Raw genomic sequence first — 16,884 nt, forward strand, 5'->3', positions numbered from 1 at the left:
CTGATAAGCCTTTGTGATTTCAGCCAAGTATGTCATCAATAACATCAGTGTGTTTATAAACTTTTTTTTTCCCTGATTGAGGTAGTCAAAGTTCAGGAAAATATTTGTCTTTGGTCTCTGCAAATGAATGGCTTGAAATTCAGTGACATTGTCCTCTTCAAAGGGAACCGAAGGAACCCAGTCCTGTTTCCTAGAAGAGCCTCAGAGGAGCAGGAGAGCAAATGCAATTTCCAGAGAAGTGGCACCCTTTTTTCTGGTTTTGCCATTTAATGGAAAAAAAAAAATTTTCCTCTTATTGTGTCTTTGCACCTTGGCAGCTTTGTGAAATATTTTTTTGACCTCCTGGGTTACTTGTGGAAGAGTTATATGTATGACTTGAAAGAATGCACTAGCAGATAAAATGCCTTCCTATAATTAACACAAAAAAATTTGGACCTGGCTAGTCCCTGTTTAATTGCTGGCACTGGGACCTTTTTCCTGAAATGGCTTTGGCTCCATTTGAAGGTCTTGATTTAGCAAATCATTTAGGCACATGCTGCTGTAAAGCGGATGTGCTTAAGAGTTTCTGAAGTGTAACCCTACTTGGGTGGGGTTTTGCTCATCCTCCTGTGTGTAAGACTGCAGAAAAAAAATTATTTCTTTCTGTCTTGTGCATGGGGGGAATAAACTTCAGCTAGCAGGTGGTGTCCCTGTTCCATTTCAACACAGAGAATACAGGGTAATAGTACTTGGCACCAAGGCAAAACACAAGTAAATATCATGTGGTGCATCTATCTGTTACTCTAAAGCAAACATTGGGAAATGAATAGTCTAAATAGTTATGCCCAAGAGGGCAGAGCAAGAGCCATCATGATAGGGACTTCCTCTGCTCAGAAGCCGCTGGTGCTGCAGGGTTTCCTTCTGAGCTGGCTGCCCTCCACCCCTCCCTGCACGGGGTGGTGGCCCAGAAATACCCATCTTCTCTGCTGTCTTTGTAAGCAGTATGAGAACACTTTTCCCACTGGGGACAGGATGCTAATTTATTTGCTAATTTATTTCCACACCTGATTCCCACCCTGCTATTCTGTGCTCTCCTTCCAGCCTCTGGTGGAGTAAAGTTACTCCCCTCTGCACCCATCCCTCATGTGCCATCCTGAAGAGATTTGGCTGACACCAACACAAAACCCGGCAGGACCAGTGGTAACCAGTAGCTCTTCTGCTTTGCCTTCAGACAGCTTTTGTGATAGCTAAAGCTCTAGAGAAGTGACTCCTCCTCAGTGCTGTGGGTATGTTGGAGTTTCTCCTGACAGGGATCTCATTTTGACATGGGGAAACATGTCAGACTGGGGTCAACATGGGGCCGCAGGAGCACCTGAATCATTAACTGAAAAAATCCCACAGTTGCTCTGTGTACCCAGCAACTCTAGCATTGTTGGGTGGTATTTCTCTGAAGAGGTTGTCTTGCTGTTTTTGTCACTGCAAACTATGAGATGGACACAGGCATAGATGCATGATAACTTCTCCAGGTAGCCCTCCTTGTCATGGCCATGAAAGGAGCGGAGAGGTGCCTGGGGTTCTCACAGCAGTGTGCGGGGCACAGACCCCCGCGGGCCACACCCTCACAGCCACACTGCTCTGGCACCACCAGTCTACCTCCTGCCACAGCAACACTTGCTCCATCTGCAAACAAATGAAACCAGACAGCATCAACTGAAGCCGCTGGGGATCTCTTCTGAATGCCCACGAGCTACAAGCCAGGCTTTTCCCCTAAGCCTGAGTGCTTCTGTGCCTAAGCTTTTCATCTCATATCATAGAATTGTGCATATTTTCATTACCCATATTGGTGCCTTATCCTCGTTGAGTGGCACAAGCTATTTCCCTCTTACTGACCAAAAGAAGGGCAGGGGAGGGAGGGAAGGAAGAGAAAGGAGGGGAGAACATGTTGTCTCTTCGTTTGCCCTCCTGTCAATGGATCAGCAGCAACTCCTTTTCAATAATAACACACAAATTGTCTGTGCAGCTCAGCTACTGCTCTGTGAGTACTGCCTCTGTGAGAATCTGCTGGGACCAAGCTTGAAATCAGTGAGTTAATGAGCTGTAAGAGCAAAGGAGAAGCGGAGATGAGAGAGGGAGGGGGGAGAGGAGAGAGGGAGATAAGTCTGAAGATCCAGTTCCTGCTAGAGCTCCACTGGGAATTAGGTGCTCACCTGAGCCATACTTACAGCATCCCAGCTCTAGAGCCATAAACCAGGGGATCCGTGGTGGCAGCACAGCAGCTTGGTAAGAGTAGGCAAAGCAGAGAAAAGAGTCAAAGCACTCGCAGTACCTGCTGCAGCCACATCCTGCCGAGGTCTGCCTCAGGTCTGCTTTTTCCCACAGCCTTTCCCTACCTCTTCAGACCATCACTTTGGGTGTAAGCATCTCACGGGAGCTCCATGCTAAAGCACGTGTGACTGTGCATAGATAGATCTATAGCTATGTGTACTACATAAATCTGCCCTCCAGGGTGAACTGGAATGGACGCTGCGATGCAGCCTCTGATGTGCAGTTTTGTGCCCAGTCACACCTCTGTCATGAGCAGACCATTTTTGTGGCATCAAACGTTTGCAAAAGGCTAGCACGGGGTCCCAGCAGTGATGGTCCCCGTGACCAAATTGCAGCAGCTCCTCAGGAGGCACAGAGGCATCACCTGGGTGCAAGCCCTGCTGTCCGTGGCTCGCTTTTATATAAGGGACACCTGCTTTTGGAGATCATCTCCCCCGTTTTGCAGGCAGCACAAAAGAAACACAGAGTTTGTTGCTTTCTCAGCTTCATAACAAAGCCATCCAGTTCTAAAATTATCAAAGTGAAATGGAGGCTTGCTTAATGTGTGTGTGGGTGTTAATGGAGACAGAACCGCTCTTATAACTGCCTTAAAAGCTATTTCATAAAATAGTTTCATTGTCAGGGACTTTAAACATACAGGATTAATATCTTAACTGACTGTGCCTCATTTTGTATTATCTCAAGGACAAATTTATAAGATGATACACACTATTTAGTCTTTATAATACTTGCATCTGTAACTGCCGTGCTTTGGGAGAATTTTACCATCATTGCTACTTATAGAAACATATTAACTTGCCATAAACAACTAAAAATAAATTAATCACATTCACAAATGTGTTAAGGAGTTAGCTACTATATATAAACTGCCAAAAGCGAACTGAAGTCTATATGAAACGAGGCAAATATTGCTTAGAGATATTAAATAACACATGTATAAATCAGCTTAATTTAAAACATCATTGAAACTACTAATGCTATTTTGACTTGTAACGTAAGGTTGTGTGTTTCATTAAAATTCTATTACTGAAAATGCTTAGATTTTAAAAGATGTTACAATTATTTTATATATTTTCTATTTCTTGACATTTCATTTTAAGAATTTGAATTTATTTTTAGGACATCTATAATAATAGGTTAATAGGTAACCTCAATGTGTTAAGAAGGAAAAGTAAAAAATGCTGATTATAGAATGCTTTAAACCACAGTATTTTTCAGAAATGTTTTGTGCCTGGTAATTTTCTATGCACATCATAGGAATTCCTTGGCTTCTCCAAGCAGAGTTCTCACAGTGTGGGATGCTTACGGGAAAGGAGACCTTTTCTATGAATGGACAGAGAAAGCTGCCAGCTTGTTTAGTCTTGCAAATCAAAGACAGAGAATAGATATGTTTGTTGCCTGTGAATATATTAGAGTAAAATTCCAAAAAGCTCTTTCATCAAGTGGAAAATACTGGCACAAAAATAAATGTGAGCATGTTAAGAAGATGAGAACTGACAGACCTGTGCAGCCCAGAGATCCTGTTTCTAATGTAGTGACACTCACCTAAGGAAGTGTACAAAAATGGATCCATTCCAAGCGATCCCCAACACCCCCCCAAACATTTTGAAATATTATGGAAATCAAGAAGGGTATCATAAAGCTCTGAGATTAAAGAAGGAATGAGATGTCCCAGTTTTCTCAGAAAGGAGAGGTAATCTATCCTCATCTTCATACTTCACTGCAGCACCAGACACATCTCTACTTTTACTTGGCAGCAGTTCTCCACAGCTTCGAAGGGAAGAGCAGTCAGTTTTCTGGTTTGAAAGAGCTGGGTGGTTATACAGAAAATACATCAACATTCCTGACCGTAGGATATGAACAAAGAGGGAGGAAGGTGCAGCAGGACTGATGCACACCCCGTGTTTTATTAGCTGTACAATAAAATCTGAAGATTCTCTCTGATCCATAGTGCTGGACCTAGGCACTGGCTCCATCTCTCTCTCTCTAAGGAGAACAAGCACCAGTTTATCTATCATTGCAATGGTCATTGCTGGGCAGTTGAAATAAACTTCCTTTGGGTTATGGATGAAATTGAGAGAGTCTGTTATGGCAGATTGTGGTGGGCACACAAGTGTCCTCTGGAAGACACCTGGATACATGGCTGAGGAGGACTGTATGATCTTTGAAAAGGGCACCAGAGAGGAGATCTACTGGTAAACGTTGTCAGAAGGCATAGCCTTGCTGCAGACACAGCTCTTCATTTCTATTTCCAGCCATACAAGGCTCCTCATGCCTTGGTACCCTTTCTTGCACACTCATCCCTGTGTGACACAGACCCTGCTTCACCATTGCTGCCTTCTGAATGTTTGGAGAATGGCCTCCAAACCAATTTTCTCTTACTTAAGTTTGGATACCAAAAAGGGGTAGCTGACTCATGATTGTAGGTGCACACTCCATGAGAAGGAGACACACCTCCAGGAAGCTGGGGTTAATTTGGGGAGTTTCATTCTTCTCTCTCTTGACTGTTGGGATGTTAAGACAATTGCACCCCTAATTTACAAGCTACTCTTGGTGTGCTAATTGTAATGAAGGTGATTCAGGCAGTGTAAGATAAAAGGTGCTATCAGCTATCAATCATATGTCAGTTTGGTGGCAACTTTTACAGCTGAAGTGGCTTTAGCCACACAAAGATTTATGTTCCAGGCTGTTCCAAAGACTGCCTTACCGAGGGCCTGCTCAAACCTCATGTTGCCACACTGTCCCCTCTCCTCTCTCCACTTTGGACAAGGGCTTAGCCCCACTGAGCAAGATGTTCTGTCTGCTAATTCTGTTTTGGACCCTAGTCCCATCCCTGTAAATGAACATCAATTCATTGCTAGAAATTATTTCCAAGTGCAGAATTGTTGCATTGCAGTTGTCTCAGATTTGAATTACTTCTTTTTTTCATGACGGTTTTGTTGCACCAAGAATGCTTTGCAAAGTAGCTTTTAGGTGATCACAACCTTTCAGCTGTCAACTATTTGAAGATAATGATAGTCTTAACTTCACGAAGTTATAGATAAAATATCACCTTGATAAAGTCCACATTGCCTGAATGGTACAAAAAGGGCAGAGAAGAAGAAGAAGGGAATTGTTCACCTTTTCACAGTTACACCTTCTAAATGGTCTTCCAGCTTTTTTTCTTTCACCTCTGGATTTGTCCATATTGGTGTTGTCTAAGCCTTTCTTTGAACTCACAGACTTTCTTCACAGACTGCATCAACTAGTTGGGGAAATCTGCTCATATACAGAAAACTCAGAAATCTGAGCTATTTGAGAAGGCCAAGGCAAGAGATTTGAAAGGTAAGCAAGGAACTGGCCCACTAAGGGATAGCTGAGGTTGGACACTGATAGCAGCAATAGCCACCCTCATCTAAAAATACCTTGTAAGATTACATTGAGCCCAAGGCCCCTGTGTGAAAGCTACTGTCGTGGAAACAATGTCTGTGGCTTTCAAGGCAAGTGTATTTGTTGTTTTTCAGCCTTCATTGAAAGAACTTTTCTATCTTCTCCTGTTGCCTCATGCTCTCAACTCCCATCATGTTTTTGTTCTTTCCACTGTTTAATGTTTATCTTCCTTTGCAAAAATAGAAGTCTGATGGGAAACCATATTTTCTGGGCATTCTCACAGTGCATATTTGCATTTTTGAGCAGTATCTCAATAGCACGGTGTTCTTCTGATAACCTGAAACCACAGAGGTTACGCAGGTAGCAATTACAATACTATGCACAACTGTGGCTGACTATTATGAGCAAAAATCAACAGTGCAGATACAAAACAGACTGACTGAAAGTGCAAAGGTTAGGTAGCAACTTTACCCCAAGAAATATATTCAGTCCAGGCTCCTATAATCTGCAGGTTAAAGGACAGTCAGAGAGTCACAGAATCAGACAATGGACTGGGTAGGAAATGACCTTAAAGATAATTTAATTGCCATCCACCTGCCATAGGTTCCATCCAACCTGGTCTTGAACACATTCAGGGATGGAGGACCCAGAATTTCACTAAGAAAATTGTTGCAGTGCCTCACTGCCCTCACTGTAAAGAATTATTTCCTTATATCTAAACCTACTCTGTTTCAGTTTGAAACCATTCCCCCCTGTCCTATCACTAAATGCTCTTGTGAAAAGTCCCCGTCCTTTCTTGGAAGGTCCTTCAAGGTACTGAAAGATCACAGTTAGGTCCCCTCAAAGCCTTCTGTTTTCCAGGCTAATCAACCCCAATTCTCTCAGCCTTCCCCATAGGAGAGGTGTTCCATTCCCCTAATCATCTCCATGGGCCTCCTCTGGACTCACTCCAACGGGTCCATGTCCTCCCTGTGCTGGGGACCCCAGGGCTGCATGCAGCACTGCAGATGGGGTCTCATGAGAGCAGAGAGACGGAATCCCCTCCCCCACCCTGCTGCCCACACTGCTTTGGATACAGTCCAGGACATGTTCGGCTTTTTGGGCTGGAAGTGCACATTGCCGTGTCCAGACTCTCCCCCAACAGCACCCCAAGTTCTTGTCAGGGCTGCTCTCTGTCCATTCATCCCCCCGCCTGTGAAGATGGTGGAGGTTGCCCCAAGCCAGGTGCAGCACCTTGCACTTGGCCTTGTTGAACCTCATGAGGTTCCTGTGAGTTTGTCCAGGTCCCTCTGGATGGCGTCCTGTCCTTCACAACTGCACCACTCTGCTTGGTGTCACCTGCAAATGTGCTGGGGGTGCACTCAATAATGATATCCTGGGATGGGGATCTCTTTCCCTGTTGTCCAAATGCTATGAATTTCAGGCTACACTTTACAGTCCTTGGGTAGAAGGAGAGAGTGACATCAGTTTCCAAGAAAGTCTTTAATCTGAAAATGTTTCAAAAGTTTCAGAAAACCTTCATGTAATCTGACAAATTGCAGCACCTCCAGAGGATTCACTCAACTTGAAACATTTCTTTCCTTTTTTTTTTTTTTTTTTAATCCTCAGTCATGATGTGAAAAGGTGATAAAAGTGCTTCCCCTCCCCTTGCTGAAATGAAAGGAATCCAGTTTCTCCAGTGCTGATGTTCTGACAGGTCGAATAGTAGGGAAAAAGAAATTGCGGAGTTTTTGTTTGTTTGTTTGATTTTTTTTTTTTTCCTGCTTGCATTAGGGCTAGGGCTGCATTTAAAAAGACACCATCAGCTTTAGATGATAGAAATGTTTGAGAAGGAGTCAGTGGTGAAGGGACTTGTTGCTGGGGCCAGCCTGGCTCTTGGTGGGTTTTCACTAACACAGGCAGATGGAAGATTTCTGTAGGAGAGAAAGATACTAACACAAGTATCTGCCACAAAACAGGAGTCAAGTGTCCTGTTTTTACAACCTCTGACTTGTGTCCAGCCTTTAACTTCCCAAATTCCCGCAGATTCCGTGTGTGGGGATTAGCAATGCCTGGGTCTGGCTGAGACTCAGACAGATTTTTTGAACACCTTTGGCCAGCACCACTGATGCCTGCAGAAATCCCTGCCTCAAGGTTTTCAACTGGAACCACTCTTTCCTGGTGTTTCATTTCTGATAAATTAGAGCTAAGCAAACAGCCGCCAAAACAGATTTAAAGGAGCCCCAATATAAACAAGAACATTTTGCTGCTCTTTTCACTTGGCTGGACCAAACACAGCTGCCTGTTGAATTGGGTAAATAGGGAGCAGGGCAGTATTACACTTCACCTCTTTATCAGGGTTCAAGGCAAACCTTTCCCTCCTTTTTTTTTCCTATGTTGTGCATATTTTGGAGTTATTTTTATAAGTCAATTTTATTTTAAGTTTCAGCTTGGGTTTTTGGAAAATGAACTAGCTGAAGCTGATTGTGAAATTACTCCCTAGCAAAAGGTAAACAGGAATCATGCAGAAATGCTGACAATGGGAAGAGGCTTGCACACATACACAAAAAAAAAAAAAATTAAAAATCTGTTTTTTAAAAGATTATCCTTTGGTTACTGATTATGTGCTTGCATATTTTAACATTCTCTGTGTTGCAAACAAACTGGAGTTACAAATCTGCCATCCTGGACCAGATCTAAAGCTGAGCTGACTCCCCTCCTGCTTACAATTGTCTGGGAGAAGGGCCAAGCAGGGTGGTCAGGATTTCATGAAGGGGAATGGTAAGAGATACACCTTCACACAAGGTCCTCAGCTCCAGTACAGGCTAGAGATTTTCTAAACATGAAGTATATTGTGTCTTGCAGAATGTTTATTCACCATGACAAACTTCTGATACTCACCTTGCACATGCTCAGTGGTGGTTTAAAACCTCCGTGTTTCTGACTCCCAGGGGTTGATTATACACAACACGAAAATGTTTCTCTTGCTCAGTTATGATTTTACCACCTTACAACATCAGTGGATGTATTTACTGGATTTCCATACTATGACATTACAGCACATTCATTCAAAGGAAAAAGTGCTTATAGAATAGCATTACATGCTCAATTAAATCATGTTTCTCAGGTACAAGATACAAACAGCAGGTCCCTGGTGGTAACTGCTCACAGTTTGGGCAGACAAGGCTAAAGACACAGGGGGCACAGGTATTATTTTTTTAAATTACAGATTGAGCAGCCCTAGCCAGCCCATGCAGGAAGGCTGGGTAAAACCAGAAACTGGCTTTAATCACAAAGTATCCTTTCGTGTGCAACAAATTTTCTCCTTAACACACAGCCGGTCTATTTCTTAACAGTTTGCAGGAGCACCATGTATTTCCTTTCTGGATTATTTTCATTATCACTACAACCCACAATGAGTTGCAGCATGGCAAAACTACAAATCAGTTTTCCTCTCTTGCCATTTTTATCTAAGAAGATAGTTTAGGGTAGAAGGTGAGCCCCATTTGCATCACATCTTCCCTCTGCCTTCTCCTGCTGAGCATCCCAGTGTCTCAGTCTCACCTGAGCCCTCTGAAATTTTGTTGACTCCTATTAACTCTTCCATCCTCTGAGCTTTCATCCGCCCCAAAAGGCCACGCTGCTCATCTTTCTTCCCTCTGCATGGTGCTACTCCTGCTGTTTAATGATCTCTAGCAGTAAACAGGAAAGGCAGGAGAGTGCAGGAAACACCCTCCCGGACCAGATGAGATCAGACCAGAGCAGAGTCTGTGTGTCCTGGCTCTCTGGGCACAGCACACAAGCCTTGGTGCCCCACTGTCTGTGTAACACCCCACACAGCAATTACAGGATTAGGGAAGTTAGAGGGGATGTCCTGGCTTCTTTTCTTTAGGATCTGGTTATTGATCTGTCGTTCACGACTTTTTTACTCCAGTCCCTTCGCATCTTATACTGTCCATCTCCACAACCTCCAGTGGGAACAAATTTACCAAATTTTTATAAATTAATTTGTATTTCATTGAGTGCCTACACTTTTGTTATTGATGGATGAAGCGAACAATAGCTTTTTATTCCCTTTACTGTCCCCTTCATGTTTTGTAAGCTTCTGTCATATCCTTCCTCAGCCTTCTCTTCTCCAAATCAGTGTGATCCAGCCTTTTCAGTTCCTCTTCATAAGCATTTGCTCCATTCTCCTCATCATTTTAATTGCCATTCCCTATAGCTTTTTTGATTCTACTGTATCTTCCTTCAGGTGTGGAGAACACATACTCATCTGTACAAGATCCAAGGGTGCACCAAGGTTTTACAGGATGGCTCTTTCCATCAGTATGAGATAAAGGATCTATATATTAAAAACAAAACCATCAACTAAAAAATAACAGAAATTCCCACCAAAACAAGTACAGACAGCCTGAGAAGCTGATCAGTATTCTAAAATGTCTGGAAGTAAAAGCAGTACTGCACAAGAAACAGAAAAGCCACTGAAAAGTGAAGATGTAGCCTAATGAGCACAGGAAGAACATGGTGCTTAGAGCAGCTAGAGATTTGATACTGGGGCCTTAGGGAAGGTATTGCTTGGCACAGTGCCATGTGTTAAGGAAATCCCAGGCAGCTCCAGGGGGCAAGGAGCCAAGAGATAGAAAACAGTAGAAAGGGCTTGAGCAACTGCTGGATGCAGGAAGAGGGGGAAATTAAATCAAAACCTTCTCTTCTAGGTTTTGTTGCTATTAAAAGAAGCAAACAAATCAAACAAACAAAAAAAATAACAAAAACAGAAAACAAAAACAAAATTAAGGAAAAGTTTAAAAAATAAAGCCCCTCTTCCAGAGAATATACCTTAATGGTCTTCAAAATAAAGAAGTTAGAAGAAAACCCACCCTGAACCTGATCTTTCACAGTGAATAGTAACTGATTGAAAGTAGTAACAACTCAGAGTGGAGCTACTTAAATTCAGATTACCACAGGGTAAATTCCCAGTGCAAATGCCTATCATTTTATGAAAGCAATCCAATTAGTCACAAGTGACTAGGACTAAGGATTAAAATCAACCACTACGGGAGAAGGCTGAAAGATACAATCTGCAGTTTGTGATAGATGATGATGCTCCTGGAAAAGGGCACAAAAGCAAGGAGTCTTCACAAGGGAAGTGAGGCAAAAGAAGGAAACTGCATTAGCAACAAAAGAAGGGAGTCAAAGTGACAAGATAAAGAAAGTCAGATAATTATGATATTGAAAAGATAAGGGCAGAAGAAGAAAAGAAAATAGGAAAAGGATGTATAATGTAAAAAAAAAATCTTCAGTTATTAGGTCAAACATCTTAAGTATTTATAAGGACAGCCTAGGCAAGGGTAAATATCTGTGCTATCTTTACTCCCATTCCCCATCTCTACTCCCCATGACCATCTTAACAATTTCTTTGTAGGATGAACCAGCATATAAAGGGCTGGAGAAAGTCACTTCCGCCTCTAATGTACAAGAAACAGTTATTTATACAGCAGACACAGCTCTCAGTGAAAATTTTCATCTGGTTAGGTGGAAAATGAAGAAATAATCTCTTTCAACATTAACAGCACCAAAAATATAAGCAAAGCCTTAAAGCTGCAATTACTTTGGGTTAATTCTTAGGCAGAGTGAAAACTGTGGTCCTGTAGATGTTTCTAACCCTGGAATTGTCCTCCACAGACACGTATCCATGTTTTAGACCCAAGCTACCTTCTGAATAATTTGAGGCTAGGCTGCTTGTTCTGGCTTTAGGACCTCTTTTAGTATTTAAGTATGCAACTATTCTTACCACTTTACTATCTCCTAATCTTTGCTAAATGGTGTTTCATATGAGGACAGAAGCCTGGCATCCATCTGCAACGCTGCTGGAGAGGCAGAGTAAGAAGGGCAGGTAAGCAAATTTAATCTCCTGCTGCAAGCAGACGCAAGGGGATGCTGGAGGAGGGCCAAGCAGAGCCTCCTCCTTGCCATTCTCCTGCACCTTATGGCCGGTAACAGGGCACAGAGAGAGAGGAAAAATTCGGATTAGCCTGCCAGCATCAGGGTAATACAATATCTGCTTATTCAGAGCTGTGGTTTTGGATGCGAGAAGGCAGTGGAGAGGTCCTTTCCTCACACGTGTGTGTGTTCGGGCTCCTCCCACCTCGCCAGGGCCGGTGCCTATTCTTGACTCCAGTCGAGCGTTTACAACATTCAGAGTCGGGGAACTGAAGCACAGAGATTAAGTGCCTTCCCCACCCGTGGTGACAACCACGAAAGAAACCCAGATTTCCTGCTTCGCTGTTTCGGGTTTCCACTTCAGGCTCTGCAAACCTCTCCCCTGCTTGTACCCCTGCTCCAAGCAAACAGCTCCACATCATTAGCAAACAATGGCATCAGGGTTGCTGGGGCTCAGGCAGGGCAGTTTCCATCTGTTCTGCTCACTTCCCCTTCTCTTCACTCAGACCTCACTCACTTCCAGTGCCGGTGCCAAAAGCAGAAAGGGTCCCACTGACAGAATGCATCCCTACTGCCTCTCCCAAGCATCCTCCAAGGCTCTCTGGAGTCCTTCCATCTTCTGTACAGGGACAGGGGACAGGCACGGACCCACCTGCCTCCATCACCTGTAGGCTGCATCACACAGCCTGTGGCACTGCAAACAGGAACAAGGACCGTGCCAGCTGTGGCTTGGAGGTTTATGGAAAGGTGAACGTGACTCGGGTGTTTTCTAAATGAAGGGTGTTTTCTTTTTTGTGCCTGGCATGTGAACATCTGCAATACACTGTATTGATGTTTCTGACAGAGATGGGCCTGTCTGAACTGTCATTACCTGAAACCTGAAAAGCCTTTATTCTTGTCTGCCATTTCTAGCACATGGCAGGATCCCTCACTCTGGAATGATCACTAGCTCCCCGTTAATTTCTCCTCTCCGTTTCATTGCTCAGCGAGTACCCTCTGATCTTGCCTCTCACTCTCCCTCCCTACCTTTATGAAACTGTGGAAGAAAGAGTGCCCTGCTGTCTGCAGAAATACCTTTCCCTCCTTCCCTGTGCCCTGGCAGCCTCCGCACAGTCCCTGTCCCCATCACTCAGAATGCAACCTCCTCCTTTATCTGAGCTTGCCAGCCTTTCCTCTGTCTTTTCATTCTGCCATCAAGGTCTGCAGCAGCTTCCTGTCGCATTTTCTGGACCACTTGTATCTTAATTTCTGCCTGAAGTAATCTTTGCCTCTGGTGAGCATTTTCCATGTCATGACCTCCTGCAAACCATATCTTTCCTTGCTCCCATCCCTCACACTTCCTCTGATTCTAGGGAATCTCTTCTTTACTGACTTGTGATTTTAGGGTTTCCTGTTCTCAGGAGCTGGGATCTACAGGCAGTGTGATATAAACTGCCAAACCAAATTGCTTTTCACCTTCTGATCAAAGTATTTAATCTAACTCTTGCTCTGTTGCATTCAAAGTGTACATTGCACAGGTTGCTTTCTCCTGCTTTCTTTCTCCATTAGGCTTTTTTGGACCAAAACCTGCTTTTGATCATTGCTGCAGTAAAGACTTTTCAGAAGGAATCAGTCACAGGCAACACATTTAACAGCTTGACTCTAAAATAACAATGTCTATATAGGAGAGTTGTAAAGAAGCTGCAAATGTTCTGTATTATGTCTTGAAACTAGAAAGAATAGGCATCGTATAAAAATACGGATCTAAATTCACAGCACTCTGTGTATTTCCATTTGCATAGCAGAAATCAGGACATGCTGTGAAGATTAAGCCTTAAATATATGGACTATTGAAAAGTATGGTTTAGAAAACAGATAAATGGAAAATAAGGGTACTGGGGGATTTCCATGTTCTGTGCTCTTTTAACACCAAGCAGCATCAATATCCAAGTTAAACAGTTTATTATAAAATTTGTTTCTTTTTCCTTTTAGGAAGGGATAAAAAATACAGTGAATAGATTAATCTATTAAATCTGAGAAACTGTAAACACTGGCCAATATACATATATACATTTTTACATGTATAAATTTTTGCTCATATTTTTAACACACCAAAATGCAGAAAAGAACATTTTTTTTTTCTACTGGTTTGTTAAAACCTCCCTGTCAGTGGTCTTCTCCATGGAGAGAGTTGGGAGTTTTCCTTTAAGCACATTTGTTGGAGTCAGCCCTTGACCAGAAGAATGTTATTTCTCTGTCTTCAGTTGCAGCCAGAAAAAAAACCTCAGGTGTGATGGTACACTCTTAAAGGTTATTTTAAGACTCTACCTCTGCTGAGAGACCAAACTTCAAGCAAGCTGCAGCCCTTGACATGCCTGTGGGATGGAGGTCACAGGAACATAATTGTGCATATGTCCCCTTCTTTTGAATTCACCTGCTGAATTTGAAGTACATGCAGTAAGATTACTCCCATGCTGAACTGTGTGCAGAAGTTTCTACAGCTTTGGGAACTCAATGGAAAAACAAGTTAGGAAAAAATCAGGTAGTCCCATGCTTCACCTTCTGCCACTCTACCCACCTCAGTCACCTGCAACACAGCTCTGGTTTAGCTATATAAAATATTTTATACTTCTGGCTTCCACTTAGGCAACATTTGTAGCAACTTTTCTAGACAAAGAACATCACGACTATAGAAAATGCATCCTGGGTTAAGTGTGTGTGGGAAGCGAAAAACTTTCTGCTTCTGTAAATCTCAGTACTGAAACAGCACATTTTAAATTCACTGCATTTCTGCATCCAGAAAATCAGTAAAATCAATCTCAGAAATGCTGGTGTTGATCAGAATCATGTACTTATTTACCTGGTGAGACAGGATGACATCAGGGGATGGGAGCAATTATGCCTACTAAATCATGCAGTCATCTCTGCTCAGCAGTTTGGGGTTTGCACTGGCTGTTGAGTTTTTCAGATGGAGGAGACAGAGGCAATTAGGGGGTCTCAGCCTCAATTTTGCTGTACAAACTCACATTGCTGTGGCTGCAGTCAGTGTAAGCACCTGCTGAATGAGGAGCGTGGAGCAGCAGGCTGTTCATGAGCTGGGCTCCAGGCTGGCATTTGCAGAGCTTAGGTCTCATGACATCCCAGACATGCTGAGAAGGATATTGCTCAAAAATATCTGGAAAAGGTTGCAGCCTACACATTCTGTCCAGAAAAACACAGACGGGAGTGTGTGTACGTACCTGGCTGGATAAGTGCCCATGGAATTATTTTGTTTCTGCTAGGATTGTGGCGTTTAAGGGTATTTTGGGCCATGGTGGTATCTCTAGTCACTTAAACCTATGCCAACCCAAACAAACTCAGCTTCCAGTTTCCAGCAGATAGTTGTCTCCAAACTGATCACTACTGTGGTGTCTGTGGGGGGAGATAAGCAATCCCACAGCACAGCTAATCTTTTCTGAAGCAATTTTCTTGACCTGATCGGAAAAGCATCACTCTGAGCACCAAGTCCTGTGCTCCTGACATCAGTGTGAGCCATGCCCTCAACAAGAGGTGTCTTTGGGCCTCAAGCACCTGTTGGACTCACAGTTAAGTACATTCCCATGAAGTCACGTGGTTTTAATCATATGCTGAAGAGTTTTGCAAAGTTGATCCAAAGTTCAGTCATGTAGCGGGTGTTTGGAGGTAACTGCAAAGACTTACAATAGAAAGGAAAAAAACATCAGTTGCTCTCCACGTAACACCCTTATGTCATTTATCTCCCTAATTAATTTACAAATCTATCTGACAGATGCAATTGTAATTTTCAGCTGTTTCACTAGTGATCTCTTTAGCTGTTTTCTTTCTTTTAAAGTTAGCCTGAGTAAATATTTGACTTTTTCCCCTAAGTCACTGCATACCGTTGTGTAACCTAATAAAACCTTTTATTTCATTAGCACCAGTTTATCTAATGTTCCAGACTAATTGAGAGTGGATTTCCAAGAAGAAAAAGGAAGAACATGTTCACAACCACAGATACCTCCTCACCTGTTTGTGAAAGACAACACAGGCTCTGCAGGACAGAAAAATACCGGTCAAAAATACCACATCTCACCTTTCTGCAATTTTCTCAGTCCATATCAATTTCCCGAAGTAAAAGCCACAACTTGTCTGGTAATTTTCCTGTCCTTTCTTTTCAGCTGAGAAGGAGATGGACAGCCCTATCCCAAGTTGTGAGTTGCACAAAGAACAGGGGTAATAGGGCAGCAGAGGAACTGTCCTTTGTGTACCAGGGGCAAGTCTCTCCTGCTGAAGTAGGCAGGTGTCCTCAGAGCAAGGTGGGGAAGGGCTGGAGAGGGCAGATCTGCTCCACAATCTCTCCAGTAGGGCCCTGAGAGCTGGATGCGTGACCAAGTCTTCTCAGCTCTGTGTCCACATTTGAAGTCCTTTGAAACCACTGGATGCAGTAATTCACAATTAGAAATGTTGCACTTGGACAGTTTCTACAACAGAGGGTACAAGGAGAATCAAGAAACTTGCCTGATCATGTAAAACTGCTACAGACAACCAGGAAAAGACCATATTTCCCCATAACTTGGTCCTTCTGAGGAGCATTTTCTGAGACATTTCTAAGGGAGAAGACCTTTAAGTGCTTAGCCAGTCTTTTAGGTCATCCTCTGAAAATCATTCATAAATTCCTATTAAAAGTTCATGAGGCTGCCAGGCTACAAACAAGGACATCAGAACACTAAGGAAAAATGAAAAAATTATTATAATAAATGTCCTCTTCTGACTCTTACCCACTTCTGACATTCTGATCTTCCAAGGTCAACTGCAGATCCAAAGAATGATCTCATGCCCTGCCTCTACAGCCTGGCTCCTGGCACCACCAGGAGCCCTCTCAGAGCCAAGACTCTGTAACAGAGTTTCAGCCCCATGCTCTGTCCCTGCGAAACTTGCCCTCACCCAGCGAAAGGTGTGTGGCTGTCCAGGGACCAGCACAGGATGCACCTAGACAGCTCAATTTTCTTCCCTTTTCACTTTCTCGGTGACTCCTGAAATGTGTTTGCACATGGTGGAAAAAATGCAGAGAGGAGGGAGAAGCAGCCAGGAACATCACCCTCCCTGCCGACACTCAGCTCTGGGGTTGGCAGCTTGTGCCAGCATTGGTGGCCAAAAAAGCTGGAGGAGACCTTGATGCCTGGAGCAGGTGAAGCAGAGAGATTAGATAATTTTTTGGGGGCAATCCTTTATTTTTTTAAATTAAAAAAGAAAAATGTATAAACTTCACAAACTCAGTTAACACAAGCTTCCAGTGAGAGGCAAAATCTATTTTGA

This window comes from Poecile atricapillus, chromosome 1, assembly GCF_030490865.1.
Source record: "Poecile atricapillus isolate bPoeAtr1 chromosome 1, bPoeAtr1.hap1, whole genome shotgun sequence".
Classification (NCBI taxonomy): domain Eukaryota; kingdom Metazoa; phylum Chordata; class Aves; order Passeriformes; family Paridae; genus Poecile; species Poecile atricapillus.